The following is an 18,477-nucleotide window of genomic DNA, read 5'->3' as shown; positions in this document are numbered from 1 at the left end:
TAAGCTTTTATAACTTTGCAGATGACATACAAGTTAAAGAAAGACATGAAAAGCATCATATGTCCTCTTTACCATGAAAAGGTTCATCCTCCAGCAGAAATATAGGCCCTCAACATCAAAAATACAGCAGTATATTTCATTGTACACATGAGGTACTTTTAATCTCTGTGTTCACCAAACCCGTCTTGAGTTTTTGCAGTTAAAAAGCTCATTTTTTATTTTTTATTTGATCATAGAAGCCAGTCCCATTTGAAGTTCCTGTCCTGTCTGACAACTGAATATGCTGGAGATTGTTTTTGGATGAGAGCATTTTTTTTAAACAGTCCCAAACAACGAGGTTTTGCAGGGGCAGTTTGATAATTTATTTTGACCACAAGACTCTGCAGTTTCTACAGAGTTCTAAAGCTGTGGTTCTTGGAGAGTCTTTTCCCCTCAAACTCTCCTTCTCAACATGCATTAGGAAAATATAGAAACACGTCCTTTTCCGGGCAAATTTTTAATATTTTATGTTGACTGGAATCTCTTCATTACTGCCCTGATAGTGGAAATGGGAATTTTCATTGCTTTAGCCCTTTTTTACAGCCACTTTCTAATTTGTGAAGCTCAGTTATTTTTTTGCAGCACATCAGAAACATATTCTTTGGTTTTACTCATTATGAGGGATGATTATGGGAATTTGGCCTTTTGTTTTCCCTCATATTTATAATCCTGTGCGACAGGAAGCCATGGCTGGATAATTTTATGTTCATAATTACCCAAAATTAAATATGAATGGGAATATACTTATGAGATATTTTATTCATAAGAATTTCTAGGATAATCATAATGTCAATAATCATGTCCAACATGTATTTTAGGAAAAAAAAAATCCTAATTACATTTTCCCCCATTTTCAATTGTTCAATGAAAGGTTAGATTTTGGGGAATTTAAAAAAAAAATCGAAAGGATTAACAATGCAGATTTATTTTCACAGCCTCCTTTGATCATATTTATCAAGGGTATGAATACTTTTGAGCACAACTGTATGGTTGTATTATTGTAACAATGATTTGTAAGTGTAGAGTTATGAAACTGTAAATCCACCCATGTGTCCATATTAAGATGTCTAAATGTGTAAAAGAACTTAGATTTGTTAACATTTACTGATTCTTGTAAACATTGAGAATATGTGTATAATCTATTCAAAATCTCAAATATTAGCATTCAAATTTGCTATTATTTTGCTATGCAAATGTAAAGCCCAGAGAATCCTTCACTTTTTTTCTCAGTTAGTGTGGACAGTGTTCACACTATTGGACCTTTGTTTTGCACTGAAATAGTTTGTCATTTTCATCTTATTATTTGTTTACTGGCAAATAAAGAAAGGAGAAATTTTTATTTTAAATTAGATTTCAGATTATTCAATGTGCATTTTCTTAAAGTTGTAAAACACATCAGATTAGCAAAGAGGAGATGACTTCGCTTGTGAAATGTTCAGTTTGCTGTGGACCATTTTCACCGCTGAAGTGGTGGGGGCTGAGATCTAAAGGTTAGTATAAAAATTATCATGAGATTCAGTGAATGTATTTAATGTTGTGCAATACACTGTTTGGTGCGGCAATTTTTTTCCCCTATTTTGTGACTTTGTTCTGAAATGCCAGTAATCTAAAACTTTTGTAGCCAAATTGTTCAAACCCTGGTAACCATTTTTTACTTAAGTTGCATTATAAATGCTTTGATTAATGTTAGAAATGTCTTGTCTTGAAATATTACAAAGATAGTCTGGCAAGTTAACAAAAAAATTTATAGCCAGTGGTCAGGGGGTTGTATATGCATGTATGCATGTATGTATGATATTTTGCCATAGGTTTATATTATTAGTATTTCTCAAACTGGTTTTAGTGTTACCAAAGTAAATAAAGCTACAAATACAGTTCTGGATTACCCAGCAGAGCACAGATCAACTAAATCAGCATTTAGGCTCATTTTATGGCCAGTTATTACATAAATCCAAAATTGTACCAATTATAATGAATTGTTATGTTACAGATTTTTTATTTAAAACGTTGGCTGTGTTAAGAATTGTGAATTTTTGTCATCACTAATTTTTTTTTTTTACAGTGTGTAGTTCTACATGGCACGTGTACTGTTTCCATTCAAAGATAAAAAACAAAAGACATGGGTAAGTGTTATATTTTGGAAATGATTTACTGGAAGGGGAGATATAAATATATTTGTGTGACTTGACATACAGCCAAGTATGGTGACATGTATGATGACCCATACTCAGAATTTGTGCTCTGCATTTAACCCATCCAAAGTGCACACACACAGCAGTGAACACACACACACACACTGTGAACACACACCCAGCGCAGTAGGCAGCCATTTATGCTGCAGTGCCTGGGGAACAGTTGGGGGTTCGGTGCCTTGCTCAAGGGCACCTCAGTGATGGTATTGCTGGCCCATGACTTGAACCCACAACCTTAGGGTTAGGAGTCAGACTCTCTAACCACTAGGCCACGACTTCCCCCACAAGTGTGTGTTTGTGTATCAGGGCTTGACATTAACGCTTGTCCGGGACAAGTGGATTTTGCGATGGGGCAAGTGAAAGAATCCTACTTGCCCAATCGAACAAGTAACAATAACTAGTGCAGCACCGAAACTTTGTCGATAATGATTCTGATTTTATTACTTGCAGTGTAAACAGTGACTAAAGCCGTCTTCGCACGGGATTAGTATTACCTGGGGACCTTGAATAATTTTAAAATTAACCCCCAAATCTGAGTTTTGTGTGGTTCATTTGCATGGGATAGGAGAAGCCTGTGGTTTTACTTGAATTTACTGACTTATCTCCCAGATGTCAAGGCTTTGAGAGTCCCAGTCTATGGTCTGGTTTGATGTATTTAAAAAAAAGAAACAAATATAGTCTTGTGCGCTGTTTAGTCACAAGGTTAAAATAATATGCTTGATTTATCTGTAACATATTAACCTCAAAACCCTTTCAGCTTTCTCTTTCTGCAAATTGCATGGCAATATGATGACAGCACCCTAGATACTATCAAACACTCCAACGCAGCTCCATTCTTCGCGAAAGATGGGTAAAAAGGTGCATTCTAGAGAATGCAGCTTCTGTGTTTTCTCTGCTGTGGAAAGATGGAGTTTGTTGATACTGATTTCATTTGAATAGTAACAGCCATATAGTGTCTTATTCTAACTTAATTTGACGTGAATGGTGACATACATTTAATCAGGTTAGGAGAATATTGTTCTTCATGAAGTAAAAAACAGCAATCAATTTAAGGCAAATATCACAAATATGCTTAATAAAGTAATACCCGACAGAGCACAGATGAGACGATTGCTTCAGAATAAATTACATTTGCGCCAAATAATATATATATATATTTTTTTATAGAAATTTTGACAAATCACTTATCCCCATTGTCGTCACTAAGCCATAAAAGCTTAGTCTGTGTTCAGAACACAATTTAAGCTATTTTGGATTAAAACGTCTTTTGACTGTACCATTGACTCCCAAGTAAATTACACTGTCAAGGTCCAGAAAAGTATGCAAGACAATTTACTATACAGTCAATGGGACATTCACAAGCCTCCCGGTTTTCATCCAAAATATCTTAATTTGTGGTCCGAAATGGGTTTAGAATGACATCGGGATGAGTGATTGGCATTTTTTTTTTATTTTGGGGTGAAGTATCCCTTTAATTGTTGGTTTTGTTTTTTTAACTTGGAAATTGTTAGTACATTTTTACAATTACAAAGATAAACATGTGTTTATTTCTTCGTATTTATTCAGATTTGTTTTGCCTTGTGTTTTAAATCAGGAGGAAACTGACAGAGAATCTGATGAGGTACAAGATCCAGAATACATTCCAGACTCTGAATCAGACACAGACCATGACCCTACAAATACATCACTATTTGTTGACGCTGTAAGACAAGTCAACAGATCAAAAAAATCAACAGATAAAACTTCAGAAGACAAAACTACTGTTTCAGCTGGAGGGCAAAATTTCTGCTTTGTTTGCCAAAAGCCAGTTTTCAAAATAGCACGACACTTCAGAACACACATAAAGGAGGACAGTGACATTGCAAAGGCTCTTAGTCTCCCTGTCAGGTCAAAAACTAGAAAGGAATTGCTTGAGAAGGGAAACTTCATTCACAACAACGAGGTTCTAAAGAATGGATCTGGTTCACTCAAAGTAAAGCGAAAGGCTAAAGGTGACGTTAAAAACTATGAGTACTGTATCCACTGCAAGGGGATGTTTTTACGGACCGAGTTGTGGAGACACATGAAGAGGTGCTCCTCCGAACATGGGGACTCTGAACATCATGGCAAAAAGCGAGTTATTGGCCTTGCAGCACTGGTAAAATCTGTGTGCTCTAGCACTGAAGATGGCGTGCTTAAAATGTTAAGTCGCATGCATGATGACGATATTTCAGATGTTGTTCGCAATGACTTTAGCCTCTTATGCTTTGCAGAGTCTCTTTATAGTAAACATGATGGTCATGATGCATCAAAGCATGACTATATACGTCAAAAAACCTGCCAACTTGGACGTTTCTTACAGACTTTGCAACGAAAGTCCTCGATCCAAACTCTAGAGGATGCTATAATACCAAGCAACTTTATGAAGGTCATTGAGGTAGTAAAGGAGACTATTCTAGCCTAGCAAATACAACATTGACCAAAATTGTCCTCTTCAACAGAAGACGCATGGGAGAGGTGTCAAAGATGACACTCAGGACTCAGGAATTTTCTTGAACGAGATCACTCAAACACACATGAAGAAATTAGGCTGTCTGAATACGAACAGAAGCTGTGTAACTATTTTGAGCGTGTAGAACTGAAAGGGAAGAGAGGGAGAAAAGTTGCAGTTCTGCTAACTCCCGAAATGTCAACTGCCCTCAAACTGATAATTGCGAAGAGAAAGGAATGTGGTGTTCCAGATGAAAATCAGTACTTATTCGCTGTACCACACTGCCTCACGTACTACCGAGGACATCAATGTCTCAGACGACTTGCAGTTGAATGTGGTGCAAAAAAACCTGATTATTTACGGTCCTCTCAACTACGCAAAGAGATCGCAACCACATCCCAGATTTTAAACTTAAAAGACAATGAGCTAGATCAGCTTGCTGACTTTTTAGGACATGACATATCAATTCATAGACAATTCTACCGACTGTCTGAGCCCACTATTCAAAGTGGAAAATTTTAAAAGTTACTGCTTGCACTGGAAAGGGGAAAGCTACTTGAGCTGCACAGAAAATCACTTGATCAAATTGGAAGTATTTACAGCCAAGTTATTCTAAATTTTATCATCAAATGTTATGTTTTTGTTTGTTTGTTATTACTCCTTTTTGTGGTCCTTAATCAACTGTTACAGCAAAGGTCCACATCTTGCTTCTAGGGACCAAGTTTCCTGTAGAGCTCAGCTCTAAACCTAATCAAACACACCTGAATCAGGAAATCAAGGTCTTTGGGATCACTTGAAAAGTCACAAACCAGTTGTGCTTGAGCTGGTTGGAAAGAAACTTTGCAGGACAGTGGGTCCACAGGAGCAGGGCTGAAGACCTGTGTGTTACTGTATTGTAATGGCAATGAAGGTTAGGAAGCAAGTGCAAGTTAATGATAGTAGATTTATTTGGAGATACAAGTGACCAGAGATGAACAGCAGGGACAACAGGAATGTAGAGTTGATATCACAAGAATCCAGGAAGTAGCGATGAGGTGAGGCAGCAGGAGAGCGTGATGCAGGAACTGAGATGAGGGGTCCGATTTTGACTGCAGTGGATGGGGTTCCAGTGGTGAGAAGATCCAGCGAAGAGACGAACAGGGAAGAAACAGGAATGAGAAACCAGGCATACAACAGGGAGCTTAAAACAAAGATCTGACAAACACAAGATGAAAAGACAGGGCAATAAGTTGGGAGCAGGTAATGAGTGGCAGCTGTAGCTGATAAACAATTAATGGAGACGCCCACATGAAACGATCAGTGCTGACGAGAGACGCATAAAAACTCCACCCACATAGTGCTAAGCAGAAACTACGGTTTTACCAACCGTGACAGTACCCTCCCCTCTAGAAACGCCTCCTGGCATTCCCAGACGACCCTACCTGTCGATTGTAATCATCAATAAGGGAGTGATCCAGTCCCTAGCAGGTACCCAACTCCTCTCCTCCGGACCGTAACCTTCCCATTCCTTCAAGTACCTGGTATACTCGTTCCCTTCGTCTCGAGTCCAGAATGCGATTAACCGAATAGGTTGGGTTCCCCATCTATGAGTCGCGGCGGGGGAGGAACCGGGGTAGGCGGATTAATATGCTAATAAAACACAGGTTTAATTTTGGTCATTTTGGCGGGATGAATCCTCCTGTACACCGGAGAAAGTTTGAGGCAGACTGTCAACGGACTAATGATTTTGGTGAAAGGGAACGGGCCAATAAATTTGGGAGCTAACTTATTAGAAACGGACTGAAGCGGAATGGTGATGGTAGAAAGCTACACTTTTTGACCCACGACGTATACGGGAGGCTTTGACTGTTGGCGATCGGCCTTAGCCTTAGTGCGCTCCCTCACCTGGAGAAGAGTCTCACGGGCTCTGGTCCATGTGCGGTGGCACCTCTGGACAAAAGCATGGGTGGAGGGAACCACGACTTCAGATTCAAGACTAGGAAAAACTGGCTGGTAACCTATACTGCACACAAATGGGGAGAGGCCCATGGCTGACACTGGTAGCGAGTTATGTGCGTACTCAACCATAGAGAGTTGTTGCCTCCAGGATGAAGGATTCTTGGAGATCAAACATCGCAATGTTCTCTCCAAATCTTGGTTGGCGCGCTTTTACTGACCGTTGCTCTGGGGATGATAACCAGAAGACAGGCTTACCGTAGCTCCCAATAATTTACAAAATTCTTGCCAAAACTTGGACACAAATTGGGAACCCCTGTCAGAGACCACGTCCATTGGGAGGCCATGTAACCGAAAGACGTGATCAATTACAGCAACTACTGTCTCCTTGGCTGATGGTAATTTGGGCAAGGGAATTACATGAGCCACCTTCGAGAATCGGTCCACTACGGTCAAAACGACTGTCATGCCATTAGAGGGCGGTAACAAAATCTAGAGCCATGTGGGACCAGGGTCTCGAAGGGACAGACAGCGGTTGAAGTAACCCATCTAGAGGTCTGTTAGACATCTTGCCACTGGCACAAACCGAGCAGGCCAAAACAAAATTGTGAATGTCGTGACCCATTAGTGGCCACCAGAATCGTTGCTTTACTAAGCACTTAGTACGACTTATTCCTGGATGACAAGCAACATTAGAGCATTGAGTATAATTAGAGTATAATTTCGGACCGCAACCCCTCCGGAACGAACAACTGATTCGGTGGGCACCCAGGCAGAGGCATTACCCCTTCTAAGGCTGTCTTGACCTTCGACTCGACCTCCCATATGAGTGATGAGAACTACTTAAAAAACACTCAGGAGTCACCGGGCGTTCGGATGGATCAAAAATACGTGGCAAAGAATCGGGTTTGGTGAACTCGGGCAGTACGATAGAGAAAAGTCAAAACGACCGAAAAAAAAATGCCCACCGAGCCTGTGTGGAGTTGAGTCTTTTGGCAGTTCTAATATATTCTAAATTCTTTTGGTCGGTCCAGACAATGAAAGGTACCCCCGACCCTTCCAACCAATGATGCCACTCCTCCAATGCTAACTTGACGGGTAAAAATTCTCTGTTACCAATGTCATAGTTACATTTGGCAGGAGATAAACAATGAGAGAAAAACACGCAGGGATGCATCTTGTCGTCTGAGGCAGAGCGTTAGGAAAGCACTGCACCTACTACCACCTCTGATGCATCGACCTCCACCACGAACTGACGTATGGGATCAGGGGCTACTAAGATGGGAGCTGAAACGAAGCGACTCTTGAGGTTGGTAAATACAGCTTCGGCTGTATCGGACCACCTGAACGTTGTTCTGGGGGAGGTCAAGGCAGACAGAGGTGCGACTAGTTGGCTGAAACTGAGAATAAAACGCCGATAAAAATTGGCAAACCCCAGAAACCGCTGTAGGGCCTTTACGGGAATCTGGATTTGGCCAATCTATCACAGCCTTAACCTTGTCAGGATCCATACGTATTCCCTCAGATGAGACGATCTAACCTAGGAAGGAAACAGACATTTCTCTGCCTTGACAAAAAGCCCAGTCTCTAACAACCTCTAGAGCACTCGTCTGACGTGTTGCACGTGTTCCCGGAGAGATGAAGAAAAAATCAATATGTCATCCAGGTAAACATATATGAACTGATCTACCATGTCCCTCAACACGTCATTGTGACGAGTGGGGCGGGGCCGAGAGACATGGAAACAGTCCCACAGAGTAGATGGAGGGATATAAAACCGGAGCGACGACAGTGACAGACGAGAGATGACCAGGCCTGGACTTTATTTTGTATTTGCTTTTTATTTGTGCGCAACAGTCATCCGCGAGGGGCTGTTGTGCTGTTTTGTGTTTATTTTGATTATTAAAGTTTCATTTGATTGTCAAAAAAGAAAAAGAAAAAAAAAGTGGGAGATACTGTCCAAAGACTCTGCGAGAGCAAATGGCAGCCAGGCAAAACAATAATAATAAGATTCCATCCAATGGCTTTAAAGTTGACTTACTTGTCAGCAAAACCAATGGCTCCAATGGACTTGTGGACGGCTCTCACTCTAAACATCTGAGCCAGGAGGATGATGAAAACACTATAGCCTTGAGAGAAGTCACTTAACATCTGTACTCTCGTCTGCAAGGGATGGAGAGGAGACACCAGGAGGAGAAAGAAAGATTACAGGCAGAAAACCTTGAATATCAGGAACCAGATTTTTTTTTTTTTTTTCTCCTCTCTCCCCTCTCTCGTCTCTGTCGCTCCTCCTTCCATCTCCTTTTCTCTCGCCTCGTCTGTCCTACCCCCAGGCTCCCGCAGGTCCCCGTGAGCGGCCTGGGAGTAGAGCGCTGTCTCGGGAGTACCCCCCGGCCTGCGAGGGGCGATGGGGTATGTGGGGCGGGGCCGAGAGACGTGGGAACAGGAGCGAGGCCGGTGAAGTGATTGGGAAATGATCTACACCTGCTCGACCCACCGGTCTTGAGTCCCACGGAGGAGATGGAGGGATATAAAACCGGAGCGACGACAGTGACACACGAGAGAGGACCAGGCCTGGACTTTATTTTGTGTTTGCTTTTTATTTCTGCGCAACAGTCGTCCGCGAGGGGCGCTGTTTTGTGTTTATTTTGATTATTAAAGTTTCATTTGATTGTCCGCCGGTTCCCAGCCTCCTTCTTCCCGATGAATATGAAGTTTAGATTGTTACAGTCATTAGTGCTTGAAAAACCACGGGAGAGTTGGAAAGCCCGAATGGCATAACCAAATATAACCAAGTATTCAAAGTGCCCTCTGGGGGTGTTAAAGGCAGTTTTCCACTCATCCCCCTTCCTGATGCGTACCAAATGATAAGTGTTATGTAAATCCAATTTTGTGAAGATGGATGTATTTCTCCATGGCCTCCCTCTCAGGAATAGAAAGAGAGTAAAGCTTGCCCTTAGGCGGGGACTTACCTGGAACTAGCTCTATGGCACAGTCATAGGGACGATGCGGAGGAAGAGAAGCAGAGACGCGACTTACTGAACATCTCCTTCAGGTCCAGATACTCTGCGGGCACGTTTGACAAAACCACTGCCTTCTCTTGAAAAACTGAACCAGGTGTGTGTGTTGTTGGCCCATCTCAGTCTCACCAGAAGGAGAGTGGATGATGATGAGGACTTCCCGGCAGAGATCCCACCCGATAGTAGCCTCAAGTCTACTACCGGGCTGGCTCTTTTACATGGCAAGAGAGTAGAAAATGTCCAGAGCCACCGCAATATAAGCAAAGTCCTCAGGACCTCTGCCTCTCTCTTATCTCCTCCCGGGTCAGCCAGGCTCTACCCACCTGCATGGGCTTGTGATCGAGGACTGGCCGGCCGTGTTCTTTCTGCTCGGGTTGCCACACTCATGGTTACCGGGGAAACGTGTAGACCGGGCATTCGGTCCCAGTTGAGCAATGCGAGCATCCACACGAAGCGCCAAGTCAATAAGCCCGTTGAGGCTGGATGGCAACTCAAGCAGGTAGATCTCCTTATGAACACGGTCGGCTAACCCATGCAGGATCATATCCCACTGCGCCTACTCATTCCACTTGCATTTGGCCGCCAATGTGCGAAACTCAATGGAGTCGTCCGTAACGGAATGATCCCCCTGTTTGAGATCCGCAAGTCTTCTGGCAGCCTCCTTGCCGGCTACAGCTCAGTAGAAGACTCTCTTCATTTCGGCTGTTAGGGTGTGGAACGAAGCACAGCATGGGTCTCGGTTCTCCCACACTGCAGTTCCCCACAAGGCTGCCTTCCCGGAGAGCAAAGTGAGAACAAACGCAACCTTAGACTTCCGTCTTGAAGGTGCGAGGCTGCAACGAGAAATGCATGAAACATCTGGTAAGTAATGCTCTACAGAAATTCGGCTCACCTGAGTAACTCTCAGGAACAGGTATGTGGGGCTCCAGTTAGTAGCTGGACTTGCGGGAGCGCAGCGGGAGTGGTTAGCTGTTGGATTTGCTGGGTGAGCTCGGACACCTGCGTCACCAGCGCTTGGGCTGCGCATCCGGTGTTGACGATGCTCTCCTGCTGTTGATCATTACGGGTTATGCTGTGGTGGATGAATTCCGATAGTGAGATAGAACTTGCTGCTTCCATGTTGTGGTCAGATCGTTCTGTAACGGCAAAGGTGAGGAAGCAAGGGCAAGTTAATGATAGTAGATTTATTTGGAGATACAAGTGAACAGAGATGAACAGCAGGAACAACAGGAATGTAGAGTTGATATCACAGGAATCCAGGAAGTAGCGATGAGGTGAGGCAGCAGGAGAGTGTGATGCAGGAACTGAGATGAGCGGTCCGATGTGGAGTGAGGTGGATGGGGTTCCAGTGGTGAGAAGATCCAGCGAAGAGACGAACAGGGAAGAAACAGGAACGAGAAACCAGGCATACAACAGGGAGTTTCAAACAACGATCTGACAAACAAAAGACAGGGCAATAAGTTGGGAGCAGGTAACGATGAAACGATCAGTGCTGACGAGAGACACACAAAAACTCCACCCACATAGTGCTAAGCAGAAACTACGGTTTTACCAACCGTGACATGTATTCACTTACAGTATTTTAAAGGGCACAATTTTACAGTTTTATTTCAAAATTTCTTCAAGTGCTTAATTAAAAAAATGTATAAATGGTTAAAATAGCCATTTAAAATGTAGGTCAAGATTTTTGTTGAAATTAAATTGTGACTTGGATTAAATTATGAGGTGTATCAAGATTCTCATCCCTACAATCTTAACAGGTCTATACTGTAGAAAGACCTTTCGTAATTACAGAGAAGTATAGTAACGAAGTAGAACTACTTCACTACTGTACTTAAGTACTAAAAGGCGGTATCCGTACTTTACTAGAGTATTTTTTTTTCTCCTACTTCCACTTTTACTTCAGTACATATTTTCGATGAGTTCAATACTTTTACTCCGATATTTTTTTATGTGCTGCATCGTTACTCGTTACAATTATAAAAATGTTACGAATCATTCCATTACAAACCCACATTACCACTGCCAGAACTGTAGATGGCAGGTTTGATGAAGCTGGCACATCATTGAGCGAATCAAGCGATTAAGAAGACTGCGCGTGCTGACTGAACTGCTCTGAAGAGAGAGATGAACACCGAGCCGAGCCGGATAATGACTCGTTCACGAGTCAAGAACCGGTTGCATCGGTTTTCGGATCACCAGTAGTTCTTTCTGACAGTTCGATTCAATAAACCAGTTGAAGAAAACAGTTCACCGGTTCTTTTGCGCTCGACGACGTAATGGCGTCATTGGCGTTGACTGCAAGCCTTCGGTTTACCTGGGCTAACACTAGCACGGAATCAGTTCAGAATCAATCATCAAAAGAATCAGTTCGGTTCAGACGCTCTGTGCAACGGTTTGCTTTCACGCTGAATCACACATGCGCAGTATCATCAGCTCCTCGGTTCTCGAATCGGACACGTCTGAAAGAAACGGTTCTTGACCACTGATCTATAATATAAGTTATATATATAGATCAGTGTTCTTGACTCGTGAACGAGTCAGTCTGTTGTTCGTTATCTGGCTCGGCTCGGTGTTCATCTTCAGTTCTCTCTTCACATCAGTTCAGTCAGTGTACTGTTTGAGTAAATGAATTACTCCGGGATATTGGTTTGTTTTAACTCAGAGGGAGTGTCAGCCACTTTAAAAAAAGTTAACAGCTTAAGTCATTTGTGGATTAATGCGTATTGGAGACGCGAACCGTTTAAAACGATTCAGTGAACTGTTTCAAAAAGATCCGGCTACTTTGAATGATTCGTTTGCGAACCGGATATCACAAACTGCTTTGTTTTGAACTGTCTTGCAACAGACACGGAAGAGAAGACAATGCTGAATAAAGTCATAGTTTTTGCTATTTTTGGACCAAAATGTATTTTCGATGCTTCAAAAAATTCTAACTGACCCTCTGATGTCACATGGACTACTTTGATAATGTTTTTCTTACCTTTCTGGACATGGACAGTAATCATTTGAAATAGTAAAAACATGTTCAAACTTTTGACTACTTTCTTTAATAACTACATAACACAATACTTGTACTTTTACTTTCAGTACTTGATTAGTAAGTTTTCAAATAGACTACTTGCAATACTTAAGTACAAAAAATGTTGAATACTTTAGTACTTCTACTTAAGTGTGGTGCTTAAAGAGCACTTCAACTTCTACTCAAGTCATTTTTTTTGATAGAGCACTTGTACTTTTATTCAAGTCTGGGTCTCTAGTAATTTATACATCTCTGCGACGTAATTATTATAAAGCCATAATTCATGTTTGAAGCTATTATGGACACAGCCCACAAGGACATATTTTGTGGTCTGGATTCGGCCTGGAGTCTGCCAGTTGGTGATCTCTGACCTAGACATATAAATGAGAAAAAGCAAAGGCACAAAAATGGTAGGCAGTAATGGTAACAATTTATCATTGTTTCTTTTCAGTCCCAAGCAGAGGAAAACTGAGAGCCAAAAGGCCATGGAAAAAATCTGAGGTGAATGCTGTTTTGCGACACTTCAGACAGCACATAAGTAAAGGCGGCTTGGCATCGATGAGGGAGTGTGAGGTCTGCAAAAATTCAGAAAGTCCAGTCCTACAACACCGGACGGTCCAAAATATCAGAGACTTTGTCCGTAACCGAGGGGTAACCTTAAAACGCATGGAGTTTTATTGATGACTAATTAAATTACTGTACATTTTTAGAAGTAAAGTTTTGTTATTGTTATATAGTAAAGTTCTGAATGCAATGTAATTTAAAAGTGCTGTCAAAAGATTTATCGCATTCCAAAATAAGTTTTTACATACTTTATATACACGCATATACAGTATATATTTTGAAAATATTTACATGTATATATCATATTATAAATATATATAAACTTTTTTTTCTTATATACATGTTTATATAAATATATGTGTGTCTGACTGTCTGTCTGTCTGTATGTATATATATATATATATATATATATATATATATATATATACATTCACGCACACACATATAATATACACACACATAAATATACACAGTATGCACTCACTGTGTAACCAAAAACGTATTTTGGATGCGATTAATTGTGATTAGTCTTTTAACAGCACTAAAATGTAATCCTGTTTTTACAAGTAACATTTTGTCATTGAGTGACAGTGTTCTTAAATGATTTACTGTTTTTAAAAGTTATGTTTTTTTTTAATTCCTTTGAGTGAAAATGTTTTTTTTTTTTTTACCCAATCAAAAAGATGAAATTTTTTATTAAACATTTTTTCTACTCTCCTACTAATACTGTTGATTTATTTTATTTTATTTTATGGTTTTGAGGTTTTGTTTAACATCAAGAAATAAAATTTAATAAATTAAAAAAAAGAAAAGAAAAAAACCTGAACTGCCTCAGTTGATCATGGATAATGTGTATAATGTGACAGTAACAGTCCACCATTCGTTCTGAAAAATATATACAACAAACACTGCATTAAACATTTTAAATAGAATACATTAAATTAGTTCAAACAAAAAGATTTCAGACTTTGCAATGACCAGCTTTACAATATATATTTACACCTGTTGCATCAACTAAAACTACAATGAGGCAGAACTATGCCTGGTGTAGACAATGCATGTTCACGCTGAGACATTCTTCTGCTGTGATAGCTGGAGATGACATTTCACACTGCAATGGCTACAACTTCTAATATAGAACTGAACTGCTCAAGACATGGTAACAAGTGAAGCCACCCCACGCCATGATTTCACTGAGTACACATTTTCTAACAAGTCTGCATTCCACAAGTCTCCTTGCTCATCCCATGACCGATTAAAAATGAAGCTTTATGTGACACTGGGTTTTACTGATGTCTCTAATAATAATAATTTTGTGATAAAACTAAATAAATACTTTATTTCTGATTTTAAGTAACAAAGCACAAAACTTGTGCTCTGATTATCGAACTGCAGGCATGCTAGAAATAATGAATGGAATTAAAGATGTTTAATATTTCCAAGCATTTACATTGTCCTTCCAAGCAAAATGTCAAATGGTATGGTTTCTTTTATTAATCCCAGATCATATATAATATTTTACTGCATACTTAGGCTACAAATCACTTGTGAAACTGATTTATATATATATATATATATATATATATATATATAATTGAACTGGTTTATGCAGGGGTTTAGCTGGGGAAAGCCAGGAGCTGTGCTATTGTCATGAAGACCCTTCTTTCAGTAGCAAAGCAAACTAATGTTATTAATGTTTGTCAGTCCCTTAAACCAGGATTGAGGCTAGGTTTGTGTGTTGTGTGTAAAAGTGGCCTCATAAACCAGGTGTCCTCATAAACCACAATTCAGCCCGACCCCGCAAGACTGTGAAATGTCACATATTTAATATCTGTGTGTTATGAAAGTGAAATCGTTTTTTTGCTTGATTTGTCTTTCGTAGATCAAATGAAATTTTTTGACACAACTTCCATGTCGATCGGATGTTGGGAAAGCGGTGTCCCCGTAAACCACCAAAAAGTCACAATGACCTCATAAACCACATATGCCAGTATGTGTGTGTGTGTGTGTGTGTGTTGGTCTTTGTGATTTATGAGGACATTTCATATGAATACACGCCACAAGGAAATTTTGGATTACAAGGACATGGCCTGTGTCCTCATAATTCGGGCAATGTAGAAGTGCTCCAACAGCTAGGGGGAGCTGAAATCCAAAGTTTCTCCACGTCTTTATAATTCACATAAACCTGAATTTGTGTATCGGAAGTGCGATTCCGGACTTGGTACTGCGCCTCTTCATTAATTATTAATTTGTGTGTATGAAATCGCGGCTTCTGATTGGCTGACCGCCAGAAGTCCTCATATTGTTGGAATTTGTCAACCTCACGCCATTTTAACACCGATCTACGACGACGGTATTAGAAAATATATAATATAATTATAAAATAATAGCCATATATTACATTTACTAAGTTATATATTAAAAGCACTGCCCACTGAACGAGAAGCACCCGGCTGCAGCCCCGCCCCGTACCTACTCTGATTGGTTCAATCGTCTTTCCTAGACTTACATGATAGGACATGGGTGCGCAGTTGGTGTAGGATGGAGAATGCTGTTTAAAAAGCTAAAAACGCTGTACAGTTTTATAAAGCCTTGCACAAAAGAAGAAAAAAAAAACAATAGCCTGTAACTCGCCATATCCCTGAAATGATTGTTTTGTTAAATTAAGCTGATCTTAGGCTAACATACGAATATAGTAAATTAATTGGGTTGATTATCCACAGTAAGACGATCAGGTCTTCAGAGAGAAGAATAAATTATGAATTAAATAATTTGAGAAAATTTGATTATTTCATATCATCAGAGTATGAGAAAGGATGATGATTCGGAAAGGACATACCTGTAAACCGTTGCTATAGTAACGAACACAATTTCATGATAATTGTGCTCTTATTTTAGTGCAGTCTCACAGCCACTGTCAAATATTGAGTGTTTTAAAAAAGACCAAACTCAGTAAACATTTTTAATAACACATTTTATTTACAGACTAGCAGGTTATGGGTGGAAATTAAACGCTTTGTGTTCTTATTCTGGGCTCATATCTGCTTGTCTGTGAATAGAATGCTTTATTAATAATTTGTTTACTGAGTTTGGTCTTTTTAAAACACTGTTTTAATGCGTAAAGCCACGTACTTTCACGTTAAGCATGATTTAGAATGTCCCAATTATTCATTTGTGAATTAATATGGTCAAGAAGAGTAAACTTGCAGCAGCTAACATCTCTTGATTCAATAAATCAGACATAGTGAGTCAAGTTAACAATAAAAAACTGCATTATAGTAAAGGCTTTGTAAAACTGTACAGCGTTTTTAGCTTTTTAAACAGAATTCTCCATCCTACACTAACTACACACATATTTCCTATCATGTAAGTCTACCCTTACAAAAATAACCTACAGGAATCCTGCAGGATTTTTCACTTGTACTGCACAGCAGTCCTGCAGGAATTATACAGTCCTGCAGGAGTTTTCACTTGTGTTGCATGTTTCTGTTGTACTGAAGGGTTCATTCTAGAACATGTAGGAATGTCCTACACATACTGCTGCACATACTGCGCTGTACAGCACAAGTGAAAAATCCTGCAGGAATTTAAAAAAAAATTCCTGCAGGACTGCCGTGCACCTCACGCAGAAACAAAATATTTGCTTACAGGAGTTTTCCCTGTAAATGAAAAATAAGTCAAAAAATAAATATAAAAAAACCCTACAGGTTTTGGATTCAGGATAGGTTATGTCCAGACTAGAGAATAAAACTCTGATAGTTGCTGTAGTTTTATTCATACAATTTTTATTTAATTAGATTCAAGTACATTTCATGGAACTATTTTGGATATATTATGCTCTGGCTGTTGGCAGCAATGAGACAAAACAATGAGTCTTAACAAGTAAATTAAAAAATATTAAGAGTAAGAATAAATAGGCAATTATATATTAAAAAAAAACATTTCTCTAAATAATTTCAAAATTATACATTTCTGCAAACATCAACGACATGTCAACATTCAAGAGATATGAGTCTGTATACTGTACATTTTTACCTTTTATAACATGAAGATGCAGCTATTTTGTTTTTAATCCAACTACCATCTATTTGGTTGGATCCAAAAGAAATTATTTGCAAGACCTGGTAGGTCCTTGAGGTAGACACAGGTTGAATGTATGTCTGTGCATTTGATAAGTTCAGCTGAGTCAATCCCTCTTTCTTTTAAAATGCTTGTTGCTGTTATCCCTGATTCTCTGTCTTTGCTGATGTCATTACTTGTTGTTTTCATAACATCAATAAAGGCATGACCCTCTCCTTGCACATTGCCTACGTCTATAAATGATCGTACTAATGCTATAGACCCATGTTTGGTTTGAACTACATGGTTGATTCTTTTAGATAAAAATTTAGCTCCTTTTGAATGAATTCGCTTGCCATTAACCACAGCCCTAGAATAAAATCTGAAAGCTTTATTTGCACTAAAACCTGACTCTTGAAGGATATGACACTCTCTTGGGGTTGGCTGTCGTACATGTGGGCATCCAAGAAACATCACGCTAGAACTACCAATACACTTTGTCACAATATTGGTGCCTCCCAACATTTTTTCAACAAAGCTTTTGCTTTGCTGTGTTTGTTCATCATTGAATACAGCAGCAATGAGTCGTGGAACATGTTGGTAAAGGTTAAACATGTTAACAATTTGTTCTGCTACAGCTTGTGTGCCATGAAAGAGTTTCTGAAGGTGTCCATTCTGGGACTCATAAGAATGCACTGTGACTCCATAAAGGACCCCAATTTTTCACAGATGCATGAAGCAGATGCTGCTGCATGTACAAGTATGTGGACATAAGACACATGACACTTTCCATAATGAGACTCAAAACGGCCCACAAATGCTTTTAAAAGGCCATCAGCTTTGTCAATGTCGTGGGGGGAAATTGAATCTTGAAGGAGAATGTATGTAGCCTGTACTAGAAGTAGTAAATGGTCAAGATATTGTCTGGGTAAAATGCCGAACAAACAGGGAGAGCTGTAAAATAAGAGAAAGTGTCTGTATTCCGAAGCTTTCCAATATTTACGCAAAGAAATTGAACGGGGTGGTCTTGTTACCACCTTAAACAAGAGTTAAAACCTTCTTTCAATCTGCTCGATTTCTCTTCCAATGTACCAAGGCTCTGTATGGTATTTGGAGTCAAACCATAGGGTAGTCAGCTGGTGACAAACACCAAGTAATATGCCATGCATGTAATCA

General features: G+C 39.8%; 1 long non-coding RNA gene across 1 annotated transcript; it reads left to right on the top strand.

Moving 5' to 3' along the window:
- Window positions 1-1,263: 1,263 nt before the first annotated feature.
- LOC132098484 (uncharacterized) lies at window positions 1,264-4,655 on the top strand. Its single transcript, XR_009422934.1, has 3 exons — window positions 1,264-1,529; window positions 2,102-2,162; window positions 3,826-4,655. It is a non-coding gene; the product is annotated as an uncharacterized LOC132098484 (long non-coding RNA).
- The last annotated feature ends 13,822 nt before the right edge of the window (window positions 4,656-18,477 follow it).

Source organism: Carassius carassius, chromosome 22, assembly GCF_963082965.1.
Source record: "Carassius carassius chromosome 22, fCarCar2.1, whole genome shotgun sequence".
NCBI classification, from domain to species: domain Eukaryota; kingdom Metazoa; phylum Chordata; class Actinopteri; order Cypriniformes; family Cyprinidae; genus Carassius; species Carassius carassius.
The sequence above is the reverse complement of the archived record's forward strand: the minus strand, read 5'-3'. Positions and strand labels throughout refer to the sequence as shown.